Source organism: Natator depressus, chromosome 24 (genome assembly GCF_965152275.1).
Source record: "Natator depressus isolate rNatDep1 chromosome 24, rNatDep2.hap1, whole genome shotgun sequence".
Lineage (NCBI taxonomy): Eukaryota > Metazoa > Chordata > Testudines > Cheloniidae > Natator > Natator depressus.
The window spans coordinates 12,445,044-12,467,945 of record NC_134257.1 but is presented as its reverse complement, the minus strand read 5'-3'; the positions used below and the strand labels follow the sequence as shown (position 1 = coordinate 12,467,945).

The 22,902-nt window shown below is 48.7% G+C and overlaps 1 long non-coding RNA gene and 1 other non-coding gene across 6 annotated transcripts; both read right to left on the bottom strand.

Moving 5' to 3' along the window:
* Positions 1-849: 849 nt before the first annotated feature.
* On the bottom strand, positions 850-21,570 carry LOC141977175 (uncharacterized). 5 transcript variants are annotated; one of them, XR_012636180.1, is made up of 11 exons: positions 21,388-21,567; positions 15,590-15,758; positions 13,889-14,009; positions 10,344-10,485; positions 9,582-9,638; positions 7,617-7,715; positions 6,561-6,875; positions 6,337-6,403; positions 3,234-3,562; positions 2,036-2,638; positions 850-1,445 (listed from the first exon to the last, which is right to left on the bottom strand). It is a non-coding gene; the product is annotated as an uncharacterized LOC141977175 (long non-coding RNA). The 5 variants fall into 5 exon arrangements; XR_012636181.1 differs by having other exon boundaries at positions 2,036-3,562; positions 6,706-6,875; positions 21,388-21,570; XR_012636177.1 differs by having other exon boundaries at positions 2,036-3,562; positions 21,388-21,568.
* TRNAR-UCU (transfer RNA arginine (anticodon UCU)) lies at positions 10,382-10,455 on the bottom strand. The gene has a single exon. It is a non-coding gene; the product is annotated as a tRNA-Arg (tRNA).
* Positions 21,571-22,902: the final 1,332 nt, after the last annotated feature.

Below are 22,902 nucleotides of genomic sequence, written 5' to 3'. Positions count from 1 at the left end.
TCCCTAACTGTGGTGGGGCCATAGATGGAACCCATATCCCTATCTTGGCACCGGAGCACCAAGCCGGCGAGTACATAAACCGCAAGGGGTACTTTTCAATAGTGCTGCAAGCACTGGTGGATCACAAGGGACGTTTCACCAACATCAACGTGGGATGGCCGGGAAAGGTACATGATGCTCGCATCTTCAGGAACTCTGGTCTGTTTCAAAAGCTGCAGGAAGGGACTTTATTCCCAGACCAGAAAATAACTGTTGGGGACGTTGAAATGCCTATATGTATCCTTGGGGACCCAGCCTACCCTTTAATGCCATGGCTCATGAAGCTGTACACAGGCAGCCTGGACAGTAGTCAGGAGCTGTTCAACTACAGGCTGAGCAAGTGCAGAATGGTGGTAGAATGTGCATTTGGACGTTTAAAGGCACGCTGGCGCAGTTTACTGACTCGCTTAGACCTCAGCGAAACCAATATTCCCACTGTTATTACTGCTTGCTGTGGGCTCCACAATATCTGTGAGAGTAAGGGGGAGACGTCTATGGCGGGGTGGGAGGTTGAGGCAAATCGCCTGGCTGCTGGTTACGCGCAGCCAGACACCAGGGCGGTTAGAAGAGCACAGGAGGGCGTGGCACACATCAGAGAAGCTTTGAAAACCAGTTCATGACTGGCCAGGCTACGGTGTGAAAGTTCTGTTTGTTTCTCCTTGATGAAACCCCCCGCCCCTTGGTTCACTCTACTTCCCTGTAAGCCAACCACCCTCCCCTCCTCCCTTCGATCACCACTTGCAGAGGCAATAAAGTCATTGTTGCTTCACATTCATGCATTCTTTATTCATTCATCACACAAATAGGGGGATGACTACCAAGGTAGCCCAGGAGGGGTGGTGGAGGAGGGAAGGAAAATGCCACACAGCACTTTAGAAGTTTACAACTTTAAAATTTATTGAATGCCAGCCTTCTTTTTTTGGGCAATCCTCTGTGGTGGAGTGGCTGGTTGGCCGGTGGCCCCCACACCGCGTTCTTGGGTGTCTGGGTGTGGAGGCTACGGAACTTGGGGAGGAGGGCAGTTGGTTACACAGGGGCTGTAGTGGCAGTCTGTGCTCCAGCTGCCTTTGCTGCAGCTCAACTATACACTGGAGCATACTGGTTTGGTCCTCCAGCAGCCTCAGCATTGAATCCTGCCTCCTCTCATCACACTGCCGCCACATTTGAGCTTCAGCCCTGTCTTCAGCCCGCCACTTACTCTTCAGCCCGCCACCTCTCCTCCCGGTCATTTTGTGCTTTCCTGCACTCTGACATTATTTGCCTCCACACATTCGTCTGTGCTCTGTCAGTGTGGGAGGACAGCATGAGCTCAGAGAACATTTCATCACAAGTGCGTTTTTTTTTCTTTCTAATCTTCACTAACCTCTGGGAAGGAGAAGATCCTGTGATCATTGAAACACATGCAGCTGGTGGAGGAAAAAAAAAAGGGACAGCGGTATTTAAAAAGACACATTTTATAAAACAGTGGCTACAGTCTTTCAGGGTAAACCTTGCTGTTAACATTACATACATAGCACATGTGCTTTCGTTCCAAGGTCGCATTTTGCCTCCCCCCACCGCGTGGCTACCCCCTCAACCCTCCCCCCTCCCCGTGGCTAACAGCGGGGAACATTTCTGTTCAGCCACAGGCAAACAGCCCAGCAGGAACAGGCTCCTCTGAGTGTCCCCTGAAGAAAAGCACCCTATTTCAACCAGGTGACCATGAATGATATCTCACTCTCCTGAGGATAACACAGAGAGATAAAGAACAGATGTTGTTTGAACGCCAGCAAACATACACTGCAATGCTTTGTTGTACAATGATTCCCGAATACGTGTTACTGGCCTGGAGTGGTAAAGTGTCCTACCATGGTGGATGGAATAAGGCTGCCCTCCCCAGAAACCTTTTGCAAAGGCTTTGGGAGTACATCCAGGAGAGCCGCGAATGCCAGGGCAAAGTAATCCTTTCACATGCTTGCTTTTAAATCATGTATAGTATTTTAAAAGGTACACTCACCGGAAGTCCCTTCTTCGCCTGCCGGGTCCAGGAGGCAGCCTTGGCTGGGTTCGGGGGGTACTGGCTCCAGGTCCAGGGTGAGAAACAGTTCCTGGGTGTCGGGAAAAGCGGTTTCTCCGCTTGCTTGCTGTGAGCTATCTACAACCTCCTCCTCATCATCATCTTCTTTGTCCCCAAAACCTGCTTCCGTGTTGCCTCCAACTCCATTAAAGGAGTCAAATAACACGGCTGGGGTAGTGGTGGCTGAACCCCCTAAAATGGCATGCAGCTCATCATAGAAGCAGCATGTCTGGGGCTCTGACCCGGAGCGGCCATTCACCTCTCTGGTTTTCTGGTAGGCTTGCCTCAGCTCCTTAAGTTTCACGCGCACTGGTTCGGGTCCCTGTTATGGCCTCTGTCCTTCATGCCCTGGGAGATTTTGACAAAGGTTTTGGCATTTCGAAAACTGGAACGGAGTTCTGATAGCACGGATTCCTCTCCCCATACAGCAATCAGATCCCGTACCTCCCGTTCAGTCCATGCTGGAGCTCTTTTGCGATTCTGGGACTCCATCATGGTCACCTCTGCTGATGAGCTCTGCATGGTCACCTGCAGCTTGCCACGCTGGCCAAACAGGAAATGAGATTCAAAAGTTTGCAGTTCTTTTCCTGTCTACCTGGCCAGTGCATCTGAGTTGAGAGTGCTGTCCAGAGCGGTCACAATGGAGCACTCTGGGATAGCTCCCGGAGGCCAATACCGTCGAATTGTGTCCACAGTACCCCCAATTCGACCCGGCAAGGCCGATTTAAGCGCTAATCCACTTGTCAGGGGTGGAGTAAGGAATCGATTTTAAGAGCCCTTTAAGTCCAAATAAAGGGCTTCATCGTGTGGACAGGTGCAGGTTTACATCGATTTAATGCTGCTAATGTCCTAGTGCAGATCAGGGCTGAGATGCAATTGACCTGCGGTAAGTGACTGGTCCTTGGGGACTGGGAGGAATCTGAATACTGTTGTGATTTTTGGTATAAAGGACCATCTGTCACAAACGCAAGCTTGCCTATGTGGTAAGATAGAGAGGAGTACCCAAGGGGATTGTCTGTTATAGTGCTTGAGGAGTTCACACTTGATACTTGATTGGTGAAATATAAGTACAGAACTCACAACCAATTTTAAGTTTGTGCCCTGATTCTTAACAGTCTGCGCCGAGGTTGGTACTCACCCTCTTCAGCCACTATAGGACAGCTTGACACAGATCATGTACTGGGCCTGTGTTTCTCCAACAGTAAGGCTGCAAGTGAGAGTTAGCATTAGCACCAGAGACAGAAGCTGCATTTTCTATATTTGTTGGTCTTTTCTCTCCCCTCTTGTGTCCATTTGTCTTGATTTGTCATCTAGGAAATGGGATTGGACTTTAACAACAACAGCAGCAGCTCCAGCCCATCTCAAATAATTTCTCTCCTCCCCAAAAGGACGGCCATTACTATCTGTAATACCATCGAAGAGATTGTCAGACAGGGGTTTCTTTTCGCTTCCAAAATCTCTCTAAAGCTAGACGGAAGAGAAATAAGGGGATGTTGTTAAAATAAAACCCTTACTTAATACATGACATTTCAAAGGCTTTAACTGTTTTTCTTTCTTTATCTGTATTTTTAATAAAAGGCTAAAAAGATTTTTAACAGTGTTTTCCATGGGACTAAGCAGGCTGAGGTCTCTCTACTTAAAACCTGAGTCTTGTTTAACTGTCTAGTGTTGTATAGTGACAGGGATCACGTTAATTCCTTTGACTCTCTGGGCCCATTTATTCCATCCAAATTAACACAACAGGGAGAATGGGTGGAGATTGAGACCAATATGGACACATTATAGGAGAGAGGAGAATGGAGGAGCAGGGACACAAGAAACTGGAAAACCAAGGGGAAAGGAAAGACAGGACACAGACCACCAGAGACAGAGCAAGAAAAAAGAATCCCCTTTTTATGGAATGTCTGGTGCTAAAATGGTTCTAAGGGCTGGGTGAATAGACCGTTGCAGCCCGCCTGGGGCACCAGCCAGAGCCCAGATTGGGGCCAGCCAGACCACCATGGATTGGGGCCAGCTGGTGAGACAGTGGGCTGAGAACCAGCAGAGAAAACAAGTCGCTCTGCTCCAGCGGCAGCAGTGACTGCTGCAGAGACTGGGACCCCGTGGCCAAACCTGGGTCCTGCGACACCAGCCCCCCACTCTGGCTGCAGCGGTACAGTTGATGGGGGACTTCCTAGCAGCAGGAAGCCCTGGCCATGTGGCACCATCCTTCAGCCCTGGGCTGATTGCAAGGCTGGGCCTGCCTTGTGATGACAGCCAGTTTGGGCCGTTACAGGACCAATGGCCTGTGAGGATCAGATCCTATGGCCAGATGTGCACCAGAGATAACTGCGCTTGCCAGCAACTTGGCCCCAAGCTGACAATCCTGGTGATTCTGGGCAAGTGGCACTTAGAAGCCCGAGTCGACTTGGGGTGTGGACAGACTTTGGTATGCTGGTGGCTGATCCCAGCCCCTGACCAGATACGAGGTCAGATTAGCCTTTGCTGCATCGATGGGAACAAAGAGGTCTACTCCACAGCCCAGGTGACACTGATGGTGGCCAGACTGACACGGGGAATGCACATGGGTGTCGCTCCAGTGCTGCCCTATCCCTGGCCTGGGTTCCACCAGGTGATGCAAACTGTCGGTCGCCAAGGAACCCCCACCCAGACGGTTCTCAAGGGGGACAACCCCGATGATACGGAGGTGGAGACTAAGGAACCAGGCCTAAGTGACTTCGAGGGTGTCAAGGTTCCTTCCCCACTCTGAACTCTAGGGTACAGATGTGGGGGCCTGCATGAAAACCTCCTAAGCTTACTTTTACCAGCTTAGGTTAAAACTTCCCCAAGGTACAAATTAATTTTACCCTTTGCCCTTGGATTTCCACTGCCACCACCAAACTTTATCTGGGTTTACTGGGAAACGTAGTTTGGACACATCTTTCCCCCCAAAATCCTCCCAACCCTTGCACCCCACTTCCTGGGGAAGGTTTGGTAAAAATCCTCACAAATTTGCATAGGTGACCACAGACCCAAACCCTTGGATTTTAGAACAATGAAAAAGCTTACAAGAAGACTTTTAATAGAAGTAAAGGAACCACCTCTGTAAAATCAGGATGGTAGATACCTTACAGGGTAATTAGATTCAAAACCTAGAGAATCCCTCTAGGCAAAACCTTAAGTTACAAAAAAGAGACACAGACAGGAATAGTCATTCTATTCAGCACATTTCTTTTCTCAGCCATTTAAAGAAATCATAATCTAACACATACCTAGCTAGATTACTTACTAAACGTTCTAAGACTCCATTCCTGTTCTGTCCCCGGCAAAAGCAGCATACAGACAGACACAGACCCTTTGTTTTTTCTCCCTCCTCGCAGCTTTTGAAAGTATCTTGTCTCCTCATTGGTCATTTTGGTCAGGTGCCAGCGAGGTTACCTTTAGCTTCTTAACCCTTTACAGGTGAGAGAATTTTTCCTCTGGCCAGGAGGGATTTTAAAGGGGTTTACCCTTCCCTTTATATTTATGACAGAGGGGGACACCCTGACAACATGGAGATGGAGTTAGGGGAACCGGGCCTCGGTCCACCAGAGGATCAGACTGCCAGGGACAATGCCACACCAATCCCTCCCAACGGGGCAGATATCCGGCTAGACATGGCAACAGACTTTTGCCAGGATCAAAGGGATGACTCCACACTGAAGCATGCCTATGAGCAGCTGTCCTGCGTGGATGGGGTCATGGTAGATGCACAGAGGGCCAATCAGTGGGCTTGGTTTGAGCTCACTCGGGATCGGCTGTACCGAGTCGAGCTGGACCCCAGGATCTGAAAGCCCCGGTCCCAGCTGCTGATCCCTCGATGCCATAGATGAGCCATGTTAAGGCTGGTGCACGATGTCCTGGTGACCGGCCACCTCGGACTGGAGAAGACGCTGGCCCGGGTTCTGTCTCATTTCTTTTGGCCAGGTGTACACTGTGACACTAAGGACCACTGCACCTCCTGCCCAGAATGCGAGCGAGGTCCCTCTCCTGCTGGTGGGAACCCCTTTTGAAAGGGTAGCCATGGACTTGGTGAGGCCTCTGGTTAAGAGCGCTGCCGGATTCCGGTATATCCTGGTAGTCCTGGACTATGCCACCCAGGTTCCTGAGGCCAACCCGCTGAGAAGTGCCACAGCCCGTACTGTAGCAGCAGAGCTTATCAAAATCTTTGCCTGAGTGGGCCTGCCCCAGGAATTACTCTCCGATCAGGGGACGAACTTTACCTCCTGGCTCCTCCGGGAGGTGTGTGCTCTTCTGGGGATCAAAAAGCTCCAGACTTCCGTCTACCACCTGCAAACAGATGGGTTGGTGGAACAGTTTAACCGGGCACTAAAGAATATGCTTTGGAAATTCCCCCCTGAGGAGCTCCGCCACTGGGATCAGCTCACCCCCCACCTGCTGCTTGCTATTCGGGAGCTGCCACAGGCATCCACCACCAAATTTTCACCTTTCGAGCTCCTATACAGCCTCCAGCCTCAAGGCCTGATGGATCTCATGTGGGAGACATGGGAACAGACCCTGTCCCGTGCTGAAGGGTTGCTTCAGTATGTGTTTAAGCTCCAAGAGCGCCTTGCCCAGGCTGGGATCCTTGCCTAGGAGAACCTCCAAGTCGCCCAAAAGGCCCAAGCACAAGGGTACAATCGCCATTTGCGAGAGCGGATCTTCGAGCCGGGGGACCGAGTCCTTGTCTTGCTCCCTTCAGCCGAGTCGAAGCTGATGGCTTGCTGGCAGGAGACATACGAGGTCACCTGCTGGACAGGCCCTGTCAATTACGAGGCCCTTGTCAGCCAGACCAGAAAAAAAAGCCCCAGATTTATCATGTGAACCTGATAAAGCTCTGGTGTGAGTGGGACGAATTATCCATATTTCCCGACCCCCCCCCCAAACCAGAACTGGGACCGCAAACACTCGTTGGAACTGAGCCCAAGAACCCTTGCTGTGGGACACCCTCTCGGCTGAGCAGTTGAAGCAAAGCAGTCATCTCATTGAGGCCTTCCCTCGAATGTTCACCCTGTGCCCGGACAGACCATCCAGATCTACCACTCCATCACCACCTGTCTTGGAGAGGTTGTATGAGGAACCACCCAACGACTCTCCCACCATATGCGAGAGGCCGTGGAACAGGTGGTCCAGTCCATGTTAGAACTCAGGGTAAATGAGAAATCCTCTAGTGAATGGAGGAGCCCGATTGTCCTCATCCCCCAGCCAGATGGGACCCGTCACTTTTGCATTGACTTCAGGAGGGTCAATGCGATATCCCACTTCAATGCCTACCTGATACCCTGGGTGGACGAATTACTCGACCGACTGGTGAAGGCCCAGGTTATCACCACCCTGGATTTAATCAAGTGATATTGGCAGATCCCGCTGACACCGGAATCAAAGGAGAAAACTGCCTTCGCCACCCACAGTGGGCTCTATCATTTTACCAGAATGCCCTTCGGTATTCCAGAAGTTGATGGATCGTCTCCTCCTGCCTCACCTTGAGTACGCAGCCGCTTACCTGGACGACATAGTAATCTGCAGTAGTCACTGGGAGGACCACCTAAACCAGGTGGAAGCTGTCTTGATAACTCTCCGGGAGGCTGGTCACACTGCAAACCTAAAAAAGTGCCAAATTGGGTGGCAGGAAACAACGTATCTAGGCTACATCCTGGGACGAGGCAAGGTGCATTCCCTTGTTGGGAAAGTTGAGGCCATCCATGACCAACCAGCTCCGACTACTAGGAAGCAGGTCCGGAAATTTCTAGGACTTGTGGGCTATTACCCATACTTCATCCTGGACTTTGCTACTATCGCCTCACCGCTGACTTGGCTGCTCATGAAGGACCAGCCCCTGAGGGTACGATGGACTCCAGACTGTGAGGCAGCTCCAGAGATCAGGAGCTGGGCTTAAGGGTGTGTGTGTGTAGAGAGGAGCTGTGGCCCCACTCAGAGGAGGACGTGGAGGGAGCACCGCAAGCTGCCTGGTGGGCAGAGCCAGGAGGGCCACACCCCACACGCCAGAAGCAGAGGGGCAGGATAGGAAGGGGAAGTATAAGAGACCTTCCCAGCAGCTCAGCTATGGGGGAGCTGCTGGAGGAGACAGACGCTTCTTCCCCGCTGCTGGAGTGGAGCACCAAGGAGAACCATTGTTACCCTGGGGAGACTGAGCTTCCAGAGAGCCCTGACGCTCTTGATGCAGAGGAGCTGCTATCGCTACCTTTGGCAGTGTACCCAGAGGAGACTCAGGCTGACCCCTGGACACAGGTACGCCCGAGGGGGAGAGAAGGAAGCAACCCAGGGGAACCAGGCAGTAGTTTGGTAGGGAGCGAGCCTGAAACTAGGTCAGTGTGTTGCGGGTGGATCCCTGCTGATCGAGTGGCAGACTGCTCTGCCACTGATAGGGCCCTCGGTTGGGATGCAGTGGAGTTGGGCAGGTCCACGGGTGGCAGTACTCCCCCTCCGTAGGCCAGGAGGCCTGTGCTCCTCAGCTCAATCCCTTGCCTAAGCCTCATAGACTGTGTGTGGTGCTCACCCCAAACCTGAGCCGCAGAGGCTGCGTGTGGCGCTCACCCCCTTACCTGAGCCCCAGAGGCTGCGTGTGGCGCTCATCCGCTTGCCTGAGCCTCACAGACTGCGTGTGACGCTCAACCCCTTGCCTGAGCCCCATAGATTGTGTGTGGTGCTGACCCCAAACCTGAGCCCCAGAGGCTGTGGCGCCTGACCCCCTACACTGGGCTGGTGGACAGCTCTGCCTGATTGCAGGCCAGACCCCTAACTGTTGGAGGCCCTGCCCTGCCTAAGTGCTGGGTGAATGAACCGTTGTAGCCCACCCAGGTCACCAGCCAGAGCCCAGACTGTGTACGGCCCACCCTGCTTGAAGGATGGCCCCCTTGTGAATTGCTAATTTCCCCGCTCTTGTTCTGCTTAGAGAAGGCTGTAGCAGACCCAAATTGTGAGGAGGCGTGCCCCCCACCCCCTCCCAGACGTGGAGGGACGGCCTCACCAGCTTGCAGTCCCCAATCTTGGTAGGGCCCCTAAAATACTCCTGTAATACAACACAGCATCCAAGTGTCATACCCCAGCCAGCCACACATGCCCGCCCTCTCCTCACCGCACCATCCTAGTACCCAGCCGGCCACCCCCACACTTCTCCCCAACACCCAGCCACCCCCCACTCCTCCCATCACCACCCCAGAGACCAGTCAGCCACACAATTCCACTCACCCACCTGCCTTAACTGTAGACACCCAACTGTCCAAGCAGCACTCCACCACCTCCACCCAGCCCCAAGCACCCACACTCCAGCACCAATCACCCCAGCAGCCCCTCATCAGCCAGCAAACAACCCCCAGGCCTTCCAGCAGCCACAGGCAACCAACAAATACCCCTTTCTCTAGCAGGTCCAACACCCACCACTTCCAGCAGGCCAGCACTCATGCCAGAAACAGCCACCAGCTTCCCCAACCCAGCCCCACACACTTACCCCAGATGCAGTTTTGTGCAGCTCCACATCCTGCCCCCAGGCTGGGTTGGCCAGTAACTGAACATGGTCATAAGGGAAGTCATAAAAATGCAATTTAGCTGATTAATTAAGTTGCATAAAATGTCATACATGGAGCATCACAAAACTTGGCAGCTCTGAAATCAGTCGTACTAACTGCAGTTTTCTGTTCTATAAATTGTTAAACATGATGAGAACATGGAAAGGGAATCCAACAAGCACAGAAACCTCATGTGCAGGAAAAAATCAAAATGCACAGAGTGTGAGAACAGGGTAGGAAGCCTGTAGTCAGGAGCTATAATTCATTATCAGGCAGAGAGAGCAAGCTTTTAAAATACAGCCATGCATATGAAATAAGCAGAGACCAGATTTATCAAGGGAAATAACAATTAAAACAAAGGGATATAAAAAAATAATCTGTCCCTTTGACTTCGTCTTAAAAAGCACAGTATTGTGAAAATATCTTCTGATAACAAAAGGCAGCAATCTCTGCATCGAGACATTGCTACAGTATTTAAAGAACAGGTGGGGCTAAAATATCAAAGCATGCAAGAGAAAACAAAAGGGTAAAAAAGAACAATGGGAAATACTCTGAGGAAAAAAATATGAATCAGAGGCCTGTGCGCAGACATGAGAGAGGAGAGTAGTGAGAGGGATAGCAGTATAGAAGTTATGAGGCAAAGTCATTCTTTTCCTTCTAAAACCCTCTAGGGTGAAATAAATATAATTAACTTACATCCTTACCTGAGTGAGTGCAAAATAAAAGACACCTGCCTGGAGATCATCTCTGCCGGGACTCGAACCCGGAACCTCTGGATTAGAAGTCCAGCGCGCTCGTCCATTGCGCCACAGAGACCTCACTACAAGTACAGCATCAGTACCAGAGCTGAAAAAGCACATACCTTCTGCATCACTGCAGGGTTAATCTCAGCATCCTGCTATTTCTGTGCAGCTACAGGGGCATAAGGAAAACCTGGAGCTAAAATCCATCTCACTCCTCAGCAAAATAGACTATTCTCAGCATCCCCCTCCTTCCATTGGGAGTGGGGGAAGAGAGTAATTCTGGATATGATCTATATCTCATCCCCAGCTCTAAGAGCGATACTACAAAAACCCAGATCTAGGATTGTCCTCTGTAGCCCCGACAGGGTCATCTCAGCATCTCCAACACTAACAAAGACAGAACTAAATCCTGGAACAGGATTAACCACTGCATCCCTGACAGGCTCATCTCAGCATCCCCAGAACAAGGCCAGGCAAAGAGCTAAATGATTCAGCTTTCCCTCCCACTCCCTGCTTCTGTCCATAACCCCATCGCTAATTGGGGAAAGGCTGGTTGGCTATTATGCAGAAAATTGTGGCTTCGTGGCTGTTATGGGGAAAGCTATGTTACAGTATGCTTCAGTAAAAAAATAAGAGAGTCATCTTTTTATTTTTATTCTAAAGGAGTCTTGGCACTCAGGTTTTTAATAATTGTTATTAAGTGTATTTCCCATTAGAAAAGTGTTACAGAATGGTCATTAATCATTTAAAAAGCATAAGAAGATCATTAAACACCTACATTCATATAGAAGAGACATAGAAATGTAATAAACCAGTGGCTTCCAATAAAGCCTTTTACACATTCCTAAATTACATGGTTTTTATAGGGCTGCAATTATCTAGAAATATCTTTATTCAACACTCCACAGATATGCTCTGAACTGGTACAGGAAGACACATTAATATAATACATGGGAATCTAAAATTCAGTTCAGGCCACAATTATGTGGGCCCTGTACAAGTTTGAATCATTTAACTTTAGTTAAAAATTATTCAAAAACCCAGATCACTATCCCATTATCTACCCCACTCAATTTAGCAAGTCCAGTTTACACAAATTCTGGAAAGAGACTTGTTCTGTAGCTGGCTGGTTTGGAAGACAAAGGCCATGACTTTTTGTGAACAACACTAAAAGTAATGAATGTGACAAACATGACACCTAAGCAATAGGGAACTAACACCCAGAGCTAGACTCCATCCTGCAATCCCACCATTCCAGACAGGTGCTCAGATGCTCCATTGGTATGCGTCCCAGTAATACCAGGGGGAGCAGAGGGGGAGAGATGGGATGGTCCTTAGCATCTCCAGTATTAACGAACTTCAGTGCTATACAATTCACAGAACACTAGATAAAGGGAAGTCACTAAACAAAATGATTGGCTTTCCCCTTTACTGCAGCTTTATGTTAATAGATTCATAGATTCCAGTGCCAGAAAGGACCATAGTGATCATCTAGTCTGAGCCTCTGTATAGCACAGGCCACAGAACTCCCCCAAAGTAATTCTCAGAGCAGGTTTTTTTTTAAAACATCCAATCTTAATTTTAAAAATTGCCAGGGATGGAGAATCCACCACAACCCTTGGTAAATTGTTCCAATGGGCAATTTTTGATAGAGGGTAATTTATGCCTTATTTTCAGTCTGAAAGATTAAAGTTTAAAGATGTCCCTGATGCTGTTTTTAAATTAAAAAGAGTTCACTTGTGGCTTTACAGCCATGTAAGCAGATAGGCTGTTGCCCTGAAGAGTTTGTCCTTGAAACCTGTAGCATAGCAGCACAAAGGGATGGGGGAAGTATGGAAACAATCTTTTTCCATTTCGTCTGTCCTATTTTCCTCCTTTGCCCAGTTTTGGTTTCTATCTGTTTTTAGAGATTTTATGCAGCATTGTGTTAAATTTCTTTATTGTTTAATGTTTTCTGCTAATTTTATCATTAGAAATATCCCACCTTGCCTCTGATTATCAGATCTTAGCTTGCCTCTTTTTGCTGGGAGCCTTTGGAAGTATTTTTGGAGGTTCTATATGATGGTATGACAGCAACTTGCGCTGCAGGACTCTACCCCTAGTGATGGAGTTCTGACCAGCATAAGACTTCTGTTACCTCCACCCCATTGCAGGTGTGCGTCTTAACTGGGAAGCAATTGCACATCCACAGAGCATAGCAGGTGGTAAGGCGTTTTGTGTGTAGTTAAGAGAGCAGGGTGCGAACAGACTGCCGTAAACCAACACACTTGGAAACTGTGTGCTGAAGTCTTTGCTAAACTGATTATAGTGAACTGTGAAATGTTCACACATTGTCTAGGACTGAGAAATAATACAAATGGATCTAGAAAGGCTAGAGCTATGAAAAGAAAATGACAAAATTAGACTGACCCTAGAAAACTGCATGTAATAAATCTTGGGCAAAAATGCAGCACACACATACGTAAAGGGAGGGAGACACTTGCAAAGACGCAGTAGTGAGAGAGGCCTGGTGGAGCGGAGGTTGTGGACCATAAAGTTGGTATGATCTTGCAATGTGACATAGTGTCAGAGAACATCAACACAATTGGTTGGGCCATTCCTGTATTCTTATGTAAATTGTTGGCTGCATAAAGTGCACTGAACCATGGGATAGGGAGATAAGTAGTCCATTTTAATAAACTTTAGGGAGACCACACCTGGAATGCCATGTGCAGGTCAGGACATTTCATACTAGAAGGGCCTTGGCAGAGCAGACAGAATTCAGAGCTGGAGCATGAGTTTATGAGGAACCATTAGAAGAACTTAGGGTGAGGGTCTGTGCTGTATCTCATAGCAGCCCAGCACAACAGAACTCAGAGCCTGAGGGCAAAATGAGGAGTCTTTAAGCCACCTTTGTGTCCTAGATGCTGAGCTGCACTGGGGCTGGAGGGGGATTATGTTATGGCGGCCTCCCTGGACAGCTCTATAGGCAGTGGCACCACCAGGAATGCCATAGCATTATGTACTACTTGAACATCTCCTCCTTCCCTTGCTCTCCCACCTCTGGCTCCTGACCTTGGCATGGTCCCTATGCCAGGATTAGTGGAGGGACATCTGTATAGCATCTGAGGGCAGACTGTGCAATGATTCCCTCTAGTGGGTCCCAGGGCTACTTATGCAGCTGGCACAGTAAACAGGGGCTTGACTGGTGGCGAGAATTCTTCCCATTGGGACTTAGGCCCAGATTCAACAAAGGTACATAGGTGCCTTGCCACCCAGTGGAATTCTCAGCCCCGAGCTAGGTGCCCAGGCTCCCCAGACAATGCATGGGGCTCTTAAGAAAGGGATGCTCAGAAGCCCTCAGCAGAAAACCACCTAAGCTAGAGACGGAGGGAATGCAAAGGAAAGGGAAGGGGCTTAGAGGAAGACAGTTTAGGTAGCCTAAGCTGCTGATCTGGTGCACCCAAGATAGGCACCTCCCTCCACTTGGGATCCTCAGCTACGAACCCTCTCTTGCAGCTACACACCTGTCATGGCCAGGTCATGGGCAGCCAGACCTAGTGGTCAGAGCCAGGGTCCACAGTCAGGGGATGGCAGTCAAGAGTCGGCTGGGTCAGGGAACCGGGCATTCAGAAGCAGGAGACAAACCTGAGAGCAGAATCATGAATCGATAACTCGAGCCAGGATACATCAGGAAACCAGGGGATCAGAGGTAGGAGACAAACTGGAGATCAGAACCACAAGTCAGATAGATGCCAGAAAGCTGGGATTTCAGGAAGTCAAGCCAGGGGAGCAGGAGCAGGAGCAGGGTCGATCCCAGTTGCATGGACAACGTCCTGTTCCTGTGCTGAGTTTATATAGACACTGTGGACCAATCAGGAAACACAGGATTGTGCCAGGAAGGTTCCAGGACTGGAGTCCTCTGTCAGGGTTCAGCTTCTGCCCTAACAACTGTTAGCAGGCCATGGGGTGGTAGGTTAGTGCTTATTAGCTCTGCAGAGTCCTGGGGACCAGGTTTGAGACCCGTGGTCCCTGACAACACTTAAGACAGATAGTCTCTTAGGTAGCCCACCCCATTTGTGAAAACCAGAGAGGGATCCCAGAATAACCAATAGCTCAGAGGTCAGGGCTCTCACCTTGGATGTGTGTGATTCAAATTCCTGCTCTGCCTGATTCTGATCAGGGACTTGTACCCGGGTCTCCCCCGCTCACAGTGAGTGTCCCAAACACACACAGACCTTTCCCAAAAGCTTAGCTGAAAAATTCCCAATCTGCTTGCTCCCCAGCTGTGTTTGTGTGGGTGCTGTGCTGTGCTTGTGTGGGTCTCTGTGGCCTGTATCCGGCCCTCCTGCTGTGGGGTCTGGCAGATATCAGGTGTTAGGCATGCTCAGAGCAAAGCTAAAGCATGGGTCTCCTTGGTGAGATAGGTATTTTCCCTTCATTTGAGAACCCTGCTTTGTGGCTGCTGGGGTTTAGGCTCATGCTAGGGCTCTGAGCTGCTCATTAGCTGTAAGGCAGCATCAGTGCTTAGGCAGCTTTGCACATGCCCGTGGGGCACTTAAGTACCTACAAAGTTTGGTGGCACCTGAACGGTGGATTTAACAATGCCAGTGGTACCTAAATGCTGGACTTAGATGCCTAAAAAGGCAGTTAGGTGCCTAGTATGATTCACAAAAGCCAGCAGGGTCAGTGGGAGCGATGTGCATAACTTACTTAGGGGAGTTTGTAATGCCCTGGGCACTTATCTGCACCTTTGTAAATCTGGCCCTAATTTCCTGAAGTGTTGACCTGATCTGTGATCTCTATGTATTTGATGAGTTTAAAAACTGGGGAAGTGGAGGAATGATGAGACAAGGGTGAGACAAGGGGCAAACTGTGATTACTGAGACAATATTCACAACTGGAAAATTTAGGCTGGCTATCTGGAAAAAATTCCTAATGCTGAGATTTATTAGACTGTGGAATAGTCTAGAAGGAAAGTGGACAGCATAAACTTAACACAGCATAAACTAGATTGGATGAAGAACTAGAAAACATATCAAAAGAAACAATCCTGCACTAGCCAGCTAGAGTGGGGAAGGCAGAAGTTGTGGTGTATCTTTCCCATTTCTACATTTTACAAACAGATAGAACAAAGAACGAGCTCAGAGCCACGTAGGTCAGACATACGGTGAACAGGTCACAGTGACAGTTGGGAATGATCAGCGACCCACCACTTGAGAACCTACCTGCAGAGGCAGTTGGGAGGTAGCATGGTCTAGGATGCTGGTCTGGGACTCAGGAGATCGGGTTTCTACTCCTGGCTCAGCCACCGATCTGCTGTGTGATCACGGACAAGTCATGTCCTTTACACTGGGGATAATGACGCTCGCCTTCCCTTGTGAGAAGCTTTGAGATCTATGGAGGAAACATGCTATTTAATGACTTAACAAGGAAGCATTACAATACCAGTACACTGCTGAGCATGCATCTCTGCAATGTGGATGTCCAAGTAGAGGGGCCTCTTCCCACTGAGGTACTAGAGATGTTTAAAAAATCACTACAAAATGTTTGTAATGCAAAACATTATTTTTAGGCTGGAGCTTTTAAAGGGGGTGAAGGGAGTTTGGTGCCCAGCTCCCACTGACTTCAGTGATCCTCAGGCACCTGACTTCCTCCTCCCAGCTTTCATTGCCTGTGCTCTCAAAAAGAGCTGGTTCATTCAACATGACAGTGACAAATAAAATGAGCACAGTAGCCCCTGTGTTATCTACTGTCAGACTCAATTCCATATATTTTACCTTGCCCATCCCCATTTTCAGTTTTGCATATGCTGTTTGATTTTGTGCACTCAGTGCATAACTGCAACATGGATGTTGCCAGTGGAAGGGTGGAATTAGAGATTTGGCAGCTGAATAGGGAACAGCTGGAGTTTTCAGCACCTAGTGAGGCATTGGAGGGGTTTGAGATAGTGGGAATAACACATTAGATGGAAGTTCCTGATAACAGGACCAGCAGTGACACAGCTAACATGCTGACATTTAAATTAGCATCTTTAGGTTTTAGAGTTAACATCACATTGAGATGAGTGGGACTATTTGCACCTCTCATGGATATTCCTTCAGGCTGTCTGCAGACCCAGGCAGACTGCACTGCATTGGTTACATTTAGGTCACATTTCAAAGGTTTCCTTTGTTAATTAGGAGGGTTAGAAACCTCTGTATTTTGTGGTGAGAAGGGAGTTCCATGGCAAGGAAGCCCTGCTCATAACTTCATTTGCAAAAGCCCCACTGTCATGAAGTCAGTCTCGGTGCTCTGGAACAGCTCTGAATGAAGTCAGTCAGGACTCTGGTGCATTGTGTCTCCTCTCAGGACACACTCTCACCGTGCCCGGCAAGAAGCCTCCACGGCTTCAGCACTTCCTGGGTCTGACCTCGGAGCATTCAGCACCCCGTTCCACACTGTGAGTTCCCTGAAGGGAGTCCACCTAGATGGGACACCTGGGGAAGCTTTATACACTCCAAAGGGCCCTCCACCCCTACTCTGCAGTCTGGAGTGACTCTCAGCCAGCATTGTAAAATGGAAGGGTTTATTAGTCAACGGGAACACAGCATAGAACAGATCTTGTTAGCACAAAAAGCAGGAAGTTACAGCAAAGTCCATCTTGGGGGGAATCCAGAGCCCAGAGCCCTGGGCTCTCCCCCCAAGTCCCAAACCAGGAGACTGATGGGCTTCCAGCAGCCCCACCTCCATGCTTTGTCTCTTTCCCAGGCAACCAGGTCACCTGGTCTCTTTGTTCTCCAACACCTTTGGCTGGCTCTGGCCACCAGTTGCCAGGATAGAGTGTCGACCATTCTCTGTGCCCAGGCAGCCAGTCAGCAGTCACACCTGCCCTCTAGGGGTCTGTGCAATGATCACACACTCTTATCCCACCACCTAGATACTTGAGTAATACATAGGGGAAACTGAGGCACACACAGTATTCAGAGAAAACGTTAACACTTTGTCACAGTGATGTAAGAGTGTAATCATGGAATGTAATCCCCAGACACCCTAAGCAAGCAATAACCGTTTTAGTGTTCAAAAAGCCATTATTTCATTCAAACATTGTTACCCATAGCCACACGATATCAAACTTACTGATACTTTAGCAAAGTGACCAGAAATTGTTAGTGAAAAACTTTCCAACAATACCTAACTCAGCATCCAACTCCCACACAACACTAATATGTGCTTATTCCTGTGGTAATAATTGGGGCCTGATCGGCTTAGCAAAAATGGGAATTTTTGTAAAATTTTTTATTAATCCCACGTGCACCTCAGGTTCCCCTATGTATTGCATTGCTACCCAGTCGGGGATAAAGCGATTAAGTTTGCTCTCATGGCAGACTAAGAGACATAGACGCGTGTGTCACCTCGCTGTCTGGGTGGAATGAAGAGTTGTTAAGAAACTGGTTGAAACCAACCTTGATCAATAAGGGGGCCAAAGAGACAATGCAAGCTTCAGTGACTCATGAATCAACACTCCACAGCAGGATGTTCTAACAAGGGGGTTGTGAGCTCAGCATGGCCCTGCCTGGAAAACAAAGGACTGGACCAGGAATAAGAGTTGGCTTCTAGAGGCTGGGAAACTCTCTCCACAGGAACTGAGTAAGAAGCTTGGGGTGCTCTCACCTAGGGACTGACTAAGGAAGGAAGTCAGACAGAGATAAAGAAAACCTGAAAATGGAGTTCACCACAGTCTGGCTGGTGAATCTCTCTGGAATGACCACAAGGGACCTTCATTTCTCTGTGCTAACCTAATGACTTCCAATGCTGTATTCCAGTTGACTAATAAATCTGACTGTTTTGAAAACGCTGCTTGAGTGTCACTGGAAGTACTTGGCGAGGTGTATCAATACCCAAAGAGTGGACAAGTCTCTCCCCAGAGTCCGGTTCAGCTGGACTCACTGAGCAGAGCTCACAGTGTGAGGTAAGAGTGCTGAAACCCCAGAGGTTCACTCTCAGGAGGCGGAGAGGCTGTGTGGCCCACAAGGAAGAGTGAGACCCCTTGTGGGTCTGGCACATCAGTGGGTTTCCTCTAAGAGACTGTTCCAAGTTGGGGATGTAGCACCATTCCTGTGAATCCGTGACGCAGGCCTACCCTAATGGTGAGCTCAATGGTGAGAAAGTGGATACAACCTATAACAATAAACGTTGATGGGAAAAGGTTCGAAGAGGAAACAGAAGGAATTAATCCAAACTAAAAGGTCTAGTAATATAACTCAGGAGCTGTGTTCAGTTTTCTGGTAAACAAAAGAAGTGTGGGACTGGAAATCAATGGACCAAAACTGGTGTGTTGGAAATTAGGTCTAACTGGTGAGTAAAATGAGGAGATGGGCTGGTCTGCCTGTCTGTACCTTTTGGCATCCTTAAAAATAAAGACTTTGGGGGAAAATTGGCTGGCTGCCTGGGAGACGGTGAACTGGAAGGAGCAAGCTTTAACCCTGTGGCTGTCACCTCCACCATTCCCTGGGACCCACCATTTCTTCACTGGGCCTTCATCATCTTGCTCCTGAAAGATGTCCTGAGCAAACTGAGCCAGAAAAAGGGACACAGCTGACACTGCCAGCTGCAGCAGCTCTAGCTAACTCCCAAAAACCACCTGGAATGTGAGATTTGGCTTCTGCTGTCACCCCCCACCATGACTTTTTCCTTCCCCCACCTTATTTATTCTCTTTCCTACATGTCTCTTTTTGCCTTCTGTTTAATAAATGACTCAATTTTGCAGCACTGCTGTGAGCTTCTGACCAGGGAGGAAACTAAAAGCGATGCCTTGAACAGGCCGATAAGTTTTCCAGGTCTTAGAGTGGCTGATCAGACTATGTACTGGGCCTGTGTTTCTCCACCAGGGAGATTTCAAGTAAGAGTCAGCACCAGAGACAGAAACTGCATTTTCTCTCTTTTCTGGCCTTTTCTTTGCCTGTTTCTCTCTTTTTGTCTTCTAGGAAGTAGGATCAGGCTTTAGCAACAACAAAAGCTGCAGCCCATCTCAACTAATTTCTTCTCTCCCCCTGCCCCCCCCCCCCCCGAACAGTTCTTCTATCTTTAATGCCATGCAAGAGACTGTCAAACAGGCACTTTCTGCTTTAAAACTGCTTTAAAACAGCTAAAGGGAAAGGGAACAAAGGATATTGTTAAAATGAAAGCCTTACTTAATACTTTACATTTCAAAGGCTTTAACAGTTTTCTTCTTCTTTGTATTGCTAATAAAAGGTTAAAACCAAAGAATGGCATGTTTGCCATGGGACTAAGCAGGCACTCAAAACCCAGACTGCTTGGTGTTGTACAATGACAAGGTGATGTTAACACATTGGACTCCCTGGGCCCAAGTTTCCCATCAAAATTAATATAACAGTCCACTAGTCTACAACTCCCCCTACAATTCACCTGGCTCTTCAAGGCCTTAAATTGGACTGGACTCCACAATGTTAGAATTTGCCTCTCTCTGTTACCGTATAGCTTCTACAGTACTCCAGGACTGTAGAGTGGATGGTACCAAGGGTGAAAACCATAAGTGCAGGGAGGGTATCTCCACAGGATACTGGGAAAGACATGGACCTTCAGATCAGAAAATAAGAGCCATTTCTTGCCATTAGCTTTCCCACCATCCCTTCCACAAATGGATAATAAAAATCATAACACACAGCACTGGTAGGACGCACTCTTGCATTGCAAGGGAAGAGTAGGTGAATACAATCAGTTCAAAGGCTGTTTCTATAGATATGTCTACCTTGGAGCTGGAGGTATAATTTCCAGCTCAAGAAGACAGACCCACACTAGCTCTAATAGAGCTAGCATGCTAACAGTAGAAGTGTAGCCATCTGAGTATGATCCCATATGAAACCCTAGGTAGGTACTCAGGTAACTAGCGTTTCCTACCACTCGCACCACCAAGGCTACACTTCCATTTTTAGCACTTTGGCTCACTCAGAACTAGCATGTATATGTCTAATCAAGCTGGGAATGATATCTCCCAGCTCATGTAGACATACCATAGAGGTCAGCCTCTCTACCTTACTGGCATTTATCCTGCACTCATCACTGTGGTAGCTGGACTGACAGCATTCAGACCACAAGGTGATGCACTCATTACAAATGCCCAGACCAAGAGCCAGACTGATTAGACTGGCAGATAAATCAGATTAGACAGTCTCAGCATTATCCATAACTAAATCATAGCAATCATTTATACCTTGGATATATAAGCTTCACTGGCTGACCATTGCCACTAGAGTAGACTGTAATTGCCATTCTACAACAGCAATAACTTTGACTGTAAGCCTTTGGAGAGCAAAGCCAATGCCTACTGGTTCTTTACAGTGCTCAGTATTCAGCACACAGCACATAGTAACAGTTATGCTATACCAGAGGATTTAAGAGCACGAGTCCATGTGTGGAAAATGTGGAAATCCCTTCGTTTTGATGTTAGCAAAGCCGGGTCTGATCTGAGAAGTGAGGGTCTCCCTGAGGTTCCAGGGAGGTCAGCGCGGCTGTCCTGCTATGACACGTTCTAACATAAACCGGTGAAAAGTGCTCTGGTATTTTCACAAGTGTGTCAGTTTTATCTCACATTCTGAAGACAGCCTGTTCCGCAACACGAGCGCCACCCTCACTCGGCTCTGGACCCTGGATTCATTGCTGGGTCAGATACAACAGGGGCATCACTCAGCCCCCAGCGCTACCAGCTGCTGTGCTCAGGCTTTTCCTGGCTCTGCTGAGCTCCTGAGATGGGACAGGTTCACAGCCCCCTGTGCTAAAAAGTCAGTGCAAAAAGTTCTTTCTCTCTCACTTCCCCGGGGCATTTCCCTCTGCCTTTCCAAGCTCCAGCCCTTCCGCCCCGGCCCTCCATAGGCCCTTTGTACCATTCACACGCAGGCATTTCTCTCCCTGCCCCTTCCCCAGCACCACCCTTCTCTGCAGCACTTTCACTCAACTTCCACCCAAGTCTGTGAAGTCCCCCCTCGGCCCCTGCTCCTAGCTCCTGTCCCTGAGCCTGGCTTCCTACCTGCAGCTCCCTTCGCTGCTTCCTCCGGGCTGGGCTGGCTCTTTGCATCCCTGGCCTGGGCGCCTCTCCCTCGGGGACACTTTTTTGACTCCTCGTGTCTGCGGTTTCCTTTGTCCCTTCCTCCTTCCTGCACTTTTTCCGGGGAGGCTGCGTGCGGCGTTGCTGGGAGGCCCAGCGGCGGGGCAGCCTGTCCCCATGGCATCGGGTTACCATGGCGATGGGGAAGTGGCTGGGGTTCTTTAGTCGCCGCACCGCAAAACACAAACAAAGCGGAGACTTAAAGGGGCAGGTTGAGCATTGCCGGGTGCAGCGTGAGCCTGCTGCACAAAGGAGCCCAGTGGCTACCCCAGATAACCTGGGGTATCCGCACACGGTGTCACGCTGCAACCCTAGCTAGCACTGCTCTTCAGCCTTCCAACAGACAGGGGAAATGAAAGGCAACGCCATTAAAACTATTTTACCCCATGAATAATTAGCATGCGGAACTCGCTGCTGCCACACACTGTCATTAGCCAAAGACATGGAGGGTCCAAGAAACAATTAGTCACTGGCATGGATAATATAATATCCCAGGTTACACCGGATAGGATGATAACAGCAACTCCAGCAACAACGCCTCTCGCGCTTCAGAACAGAAGCCAGCCACCGTCTGGACCGTGGGAGAGACTACATGAAGGACCTCACCACATAGCTGGATAGTCAGAGCTGCGCAGTCAGGCCCAGCCCTAGTGAACACACTCATGAGCCAGCTGGAGAAAGGGGTAAACAGTGGGGTGGCAAAATCCCCAAATGATACCAAACTACTCAAGAGAGTTAAGTCCCAGGCAGACTGTGAAGAGCTACAAAAGGATCTCACAAAACTGGGTGACTGGGCAACAAAATGGCAGATGAAATTTAATGTTGATAAATGCAAAGTAATGCACAATGGAAAACATAATCCCAACTCTACATATACAATGATGGGGTCTAAACTGGCTGTTACCACTCAAGAAAGAGATCTTGGAGTCATGGTGGAGAGTTCTCTGAAATCATCCACTCAGTGTGCAGTGGCAGTCAAAAAAGCCAACAGAATGTTGGGAATCATCAAGAAAGGGTTAGATAATAAGACAGAAAATATCATATTGCCTCTATATAAATCCATGGTACATCCACACCTTGAATACTGCATGCAATTGTGGTCACCCCATCTCAAACCAGATATATTGGAATTGGAAAAGGTTCAGAAAAGGGCAACAAAAAGGATTAGAGTATAGAATGGCTTCCGTATGAGGAGAGATTAATAAGACTGGGACTTTTCAGCTTGGAAAAGAGGCGACTAAGGTGGGATATGATAGAGGCCTATAAAATCATGAGTGGTATAGACAAAGTAAATAAGGAAGTAAAAAGAAAAGGAGTACTTGTGGCACCTTAGAGACTAACCAATTTATTTGAGCATGAGCTTTCGTGAGCTACAGCTCTTCTCATAATACAAGAACAAGGGGCCACCAAATGAAATTAATAGGTAGCAGGTTTAAA